The sequence below is a fragment of the Macaca thibetana genome, chromosome 9 (assembly GCF_024542745.1).
Source record: "Macaca thibetana thibetana isolate TM-01 chromosome 9, ASM2454274v1, whole genome shotgun sequence".
Taxonomy (NCBI): Eukaryota; Metazoa; Chordata; class Mammalia; order Primates; family Cercopithecidae; genus Macaca; species Macaca thibetana.
In genome coordinates, this window is record NC_065586.1 from 3,422,941 (window position 1) to 3,428,940 (window position 6,000).

The 6,000-nt window shown below is 40.0% G+C and overlaps 1 long non-coding RNA gene across 1 annotated transcript in view; it reads left to right on the top strand.

The window, feature by feature from the left end:
- Positions 1-5,729, top strand: part of LOC126963280 (uncharacterized) — a 139,972-nt gene extending 134,243 nt beyond the window's left edge. Inside the window, exons 3-4 of the long non-coding RNA XR_007729004.1 lie at positions 3,898-4,063; positions 4,349-5,729. This is a non-coding gene — a long non-coding RNA (uncharacterized LOC126963280). The remainder of the gene's footprint in view (positions 1-3,897; positions 4,064-4,348) is intronic.
- The last annotated feature ends 271 nt before the right edge of the window (positions 5,730-6,000 follow it).

A 6,000-nucleotide genomic window follows, 5' to 3' on the forward strand; every position in this document is an offset into this window, starting at 1 on the left:
AGGATATGGGCAAACTGAGTGTGGCTCTAATAAAGTTGTTTGTTTTATAATTCATACCCCACTTTGTAGGGTAGTCTATGTTTAATAGAAATTTAAACATTCTGCTCTGTTGAGACACATAAAATAATTTATAACAATTCTTTTGTTCCCCTCAAATGAAGCCGTGATTTAAAGTTGAAAGGTTGAAGTTGCCCATACCTAGGTTCAAATCATGATTTGATACATTCCTAGCTGTAATATTCTAGAGGAGATACTCAATTTTCTGAAGCTTAGTGTTTTAACCTATAAAATGAGCATAACTGTACCTATCTCTTAACTTTCATTGTTCAGGTTAAGTAAGATAATCTATACACAAAGCATTTAGCAAGTTTCACCTAGGTTAAACACTCAGGGATTAGAGGTGTTCTTGTTATTATTTGGATCCCTGGTTTGTGGCTACAATTTAGTAGCTCAGGGAATATAGACTGCAGCTGAACCACAGAGTAGCAGTTTTCTGATGTGCTTGTTCCCTGTAAAATACTGCAATACCAAATGACCTTCACCAGTGACACTGAAATGCTGCTGAAGCATTAGAGTAAGCACTCAATAAGTAAGAACCATTTTATTACTATTATTATCATCGCCACTGTTGCTATTCAGTCTAACCTGGAAATGGGTTTCGGGAAGTTTAATTTGTTTTAAAAATTGAAATGAAAGTCAATACAGACATTAATTCTACAGCAAGAGGTTGTATTATTTTAAATGGCTAAAAAGAGATAGATTATTCTGGGAACGGAATTTGCCCGAGAAGCCAGTAATTGGTTGTTACCCAGGGTTATTGTCCAGGCAATAGAGACACTCGGAGTAGCTCTGTGCATTCAACATTGTGATAGTGAGTGAGAAAATTATCTAGAATGCATGAGATGCCTGTAAAATGATGGTGCTGGTGTAGATTGGAGGCAAAGGCCACTCTGTGTGAGAAGCATCAGTGCATTCAAATGAAAGAATCACTCCGTGATGTGGAGGCTTACCTTTATACATCTGTGATACTGAATCTCCTACTTACTAAAATGCCTATCTGCAAAATAATGATTCAGTTGTAAATCTGAAACCATCCAACTTTCATTCCCTAACTTTTCCCACAGAATCAATAGTTTATAAAATAATCTCTAGCAGTATAAGCTTCTTGGAAACACAATTATCATGTTACAGCCAAACATAGTGTACCTACGCTCTTTGGAAAAACAAACATTGTTTCTAGGAATGTAATGCAAACAAACTCTATATAAATAAACTTTGAGTACCTTTTTTCTAACGGATTTGTTTCTGAAAACCAGTTTCTGTGCCAAAGCTCATGAACAGAGCTGCCTTCAGTGGGAGTAAATACTGTCTCCAGGTTGGTTAACGCTTTCAGATGAAGCCTCTCATTTGCTGTCATAACCATGACACCTGCCTGACATCGTAAGAACAGGTATCATTATCCTCATTTTCACAGGGATAAGTTGAAGTTTAGCAGAGTTGAGTGACTCATCCGAGGTTGTTCTCTCTCTCTCTGAGGCTGCCTCTCCACCTCTTCGACGATCCTCTCCCCAAACCTGTTTTTGTATATAAAGAGGGCTAATCTTTCCAGTCAATCCTAATGTCCACTTTAGTACCCAGGAAGAGATTATGTCTTTGAACATTTCCATCATAGAACAAATGATTGTATACGGCTTTATTGTGAATTCTCTGCCTCATAAAATCACGTAGCCCAAACTCAGAATTTTCAAGAACGTAGCTCATGTCCCAAAGCACAGATGCTAACAAAATACGTGAACGTTTTTGTCTCGGTTCCTGTTAACACTGAAAACTTGCTCACATCCTATTTTCAAGGAGTTAAGGGCAGATTCCCTGTGTTGTCTTCTGTCGCAATCACCAAAGGTGTTTGGCGGGGAGCCCGTGGCTCTGTGTCTTCCTCAGTTCTTGTGCTTTTTCCTCTCTGCTGTTCCATTAACCTTACTTAAGTAACGGCGTTGAGTGTGAGCTACCTCGTTTCTTGTTAGAAGTGTGTGAACGTCAGGCAAGCCTCACACTGCCTGGTTGGGGAATGCTTGCCCTCACTCGGCTTTTACGGGGTGATTTCCATCATGTTCTGCTTCGTTACATCACAGCGTATTCTAAGAAGCACTTAGCTTCAGGACGTATCAGAGTGTTTTCCAGTAAAAGCACATTTCAGGCCATGAGAAAGAGGCTGTGGAAGAACCACCCTTGGGATTTCGACTCCTGCGATACTCCCAGTGGAGGAGGTGGCGAAGGAGGCACTGAAGGTAGCCTTGGGACCTTCCAAACAGGCGATCACCACGGAGAAAGTCATTTCTTTTCTCTTTGGAAGCAGCTGTATTTCCTCAAGAAAGTGACTTTATCTGGCTATTCCATGGGGGAAAGTGAGCTGTCTCAAAATTAGCCTTATATGCTGTGCGGTATTAAAGGAAAATTATACTTGGCTCACCAGTGAGTCATCGTACTGGTTTGGCTTTATTTTTATTTCTTTTCTACTTTAGGAACTGAAGCTTGAGGGCAACTGTTGGGGGAAGGTGGGGAGTATGGGAAAGATGCAGACAGAACCTGCACCATAGTGGTCACGAGACAAAGGAGAGAAGAGACTTTCAAGTGGCACGAGTCTGAGAGCCCGGGCAGCGTGTCAGCTCTCCAAGCCTTGGGGGCCTTCCCTTTGAGGACACTAACAAAGGCGTGCTGGTCCTCAGCACTAAGCTCACATCCAGAGGATGCTGTTCACTGCCACGAGGGTGTGTGCATTCAGCATGGCTGGCAGGAGAATGACTCCTTAATACTCTGCCAATTACTCTACTTATTTATTTGTGTTATTTATTTATTTTTTGAGATGGAGTCTCACTCTGTCACCCAGGCTGGAGTGCAGTAGCACAATTTCAGCTTACTGCAACCTCCACCACCCTAGTTCAAGCAATCATCCTGCTTCAACTCCTAAAGGAGCTGGGACTATAGGTGCGCACCACCATGCCAGGCTAATTTTTGTATTTTTTAGTAGAGAAGGGGTTTCACCATGTTGACCAGGCTGATCTCGACCTCCTGACCTCAGGTGATCCTCCCACCTTGGCCTCCCAAAATGCTGGGATTACAGGCGTGAGCCACAGTGCCTGGCCCAATTACTCTAGAGTAAAATAACAGTATAGATGTGACTCACTTACAAATCCACATAAATACATCTGTTTAGAACCAAAACATATGGGACCACATTTACTATCTGCTATTTTGGGAAGTCAGCAGGGAATTTGCCTAAGAAAAAGTTTATACCCTCAGGCCAGAAAGGCAACTGTGTTCAACCCGGAGTCCTGTACGTTCATTTGAAGTCTTTTGGGAATAATGCTGAAAACAAAACCCAGAAGTTCCCCCTTTTCCCTTTTGGAAAATCAAGGAGAAATGAGAAAAAAGAAAAATTGTAAAGACCAAGCATTGGAAATAAAATCCCTTGACTTGGACCCAAGATTAGAAATGAAGTTGGAAGTATATACCTTCCCTTCATCTCTCTGCACATGTGTAGGGTATAGAAGCAACAATCTTATTGTTACAAAATACAGACAGTGCAACTCGAATTAAATGGAGTGTTTGGGCAAATCATTGTTCTGGATAGCTGAGGCTTTCCAATTTGAAGACAAAGGTAATACCCTCTAATCACCATCATTTAATACCAACGCAGTTTTAACGATAATATTTTACATAATAAATGCTTCCTCTACGTATTTTTACTGTCAGTTTTGTTTTGTTTTTCCGATTATAAAAGCCATATGTGGTTAACACCAAGCAGGTTCATTTGGTAATGTCTAATAAAGAAAACAAAAAAATTACTCTTCATTCCATAACCCAGAAATAACCACTCTTCATGTTATATCCTACCTTCAGGAAGAACATTCTGAACCCGTTCCCGTACTCTGGGGGAGTTGGAGGTGTGATTCGGGCTCCTTGTAGCTCTCAGCCCTGTGGGACATGCAGATGGCAAAGCAGGATAAACGCTATGAAGACCTGTCCTGACTGTTAGGAAGAAGACATCCTGCAATTCAGATGGAAGGTAAAGGGAAGAAGAGAGAGGCATTTCCAGAGAGAACAGCCTGGAGGGTTTACGGTAAAATAGCACCTGAGCGGAGCCTAGGAAGTGGGGAGAGAGAAAGGAGGTTTCCAGGCAGAGTAAGCCACCGGCATGGAAGTCCCACCTCAGCCCTGTGTCCAGTGCTTACTGAGTGAACTGGGGAGAGACAAGGCTGGAGCTTCCAGGTGTGGGTGGCTACAGGTCATGTCTTAGAAGCTTTTGCAGACCTGGGTAAAAAATTCACTTTTTTTTTTCTTTTTTCTGCAGGAATAATGTGAAGCCACTAAATGTTAAACAAATAACTAAAATAAACCCAGTTGTGGGTTAAGGACCTGAGTAGATGATGATCTGATTGAGATAGAGGAATCCAGGAAAGGAAGGAGAGGGAGATGCACAGATGCTCAAAGGTTTGGTTCCTCCCTGTGGAACATCCAAGATGGTAAGACACTTGGTTAGCAGCGCTGTGCTGGGGCGTTGAGGGTCTCAAGCTCAGGGAAGAGGGTTGGAACAGAGATACTTACTTGTGAGATGTTAGCATGACTGGATCCTCGATTTAGTCATCTCTGCCAAGTTCCTTTTACCAGGTAAAAAACATATTTGCAGGTTCTTTGGATTAGGAAACAGAGAGTATCATGACCAATGTTTTGCAAATCAATTTGAAATCTTAGATGGCATGAGCAGATTCCTTGAAAAATACCACTTTCCAGAACTAAAACAAGAAGTACAAAATCTTTATAATTCCATTTTTATGGATGGAATTGAACCTATAATTTGAAACATTCTCAATAAGAAAAGTCAAGTCCGGAGGACCGAATCATTCAATCACTAAACACACTGGAGGGAGAGCTGGCACTAACCGTCCATGAACTCAACCAGAAAATGGCAAAGGCAGGAACACTTCAGACTCTCTGCACGAGGCCAGCGCAATCTTAATAACAGAACTTCACAAAGACATTGTAAGATAGGAAAATGAGAGGCAGATTGTTCTCATAAGCATAGATACAAAACTCCTAGACAAAATATTAACAAACCAAATCTGTGGCATATAAAAAGAATTATACATTACAACCAAGTTGGGTTTATTCTATAAATGTGTGCTAAGATTTAAAATTCAAACAATTGTGATTTATTATATTACCATTAAACGTCACAGGAGCATCTCGGTAGGCACAAAATGAGCACTTGGTATTTTCAACACCTGTTCAAAATAAAATTGGTAGCAAACTATAGAGAGAAGTTTCGTTTATCCGATAAAGGGTATCTCAAGAAAACCCTACAGAGGTTGTCATACTTGATAATAAAACTTCAAAAGCTTACTTTGTTTGTTGTTGGAAAGACCACAGCGTCTACTACAACTTCTACACGATAGTACATGGGAGGTTCTCTTCACTGCAATAAGGCAAACAAAGGAAAAGTCATGAGAATTGGAAAGACAAAGTAAAACTGTGATTTTGTATAGTCAGCATGATTGCATGGATAGAAAATGTATTCGGATATACAGATCAACTCTTAGAATAAGTCGGTGAGTTTAATCGCGTTACTGATGAGAGGCTAATGTGAGAAATCGAGTGTGTTTCCATATACTTTAATGAACTGTTTAAAAATTTTATTTAAAGTGAAAACATTTACAGTAGCAGATAAAATAAAGTTTCTAGGAATAAAAGCAATGTGTGCAAGAGTCTTTTACACAGAAAACTAAACATTACTGAGAGATATTCAAGAAGTCTTAAGAAAATAAACAGTATACATTATTGAAGGATTCTAAGAATCAATATTGTAATTAAGTTTATTCTCCCAAATTGATTTAAAAATTCAGTGTAACTCCTCTCATAATCTCAGTCCTTCTGTTTTACAAATTGAAAAGCTGATCCTAAAATGTATATGAAAACAAAAAGGATCAAAAATAATGAAGACAAACT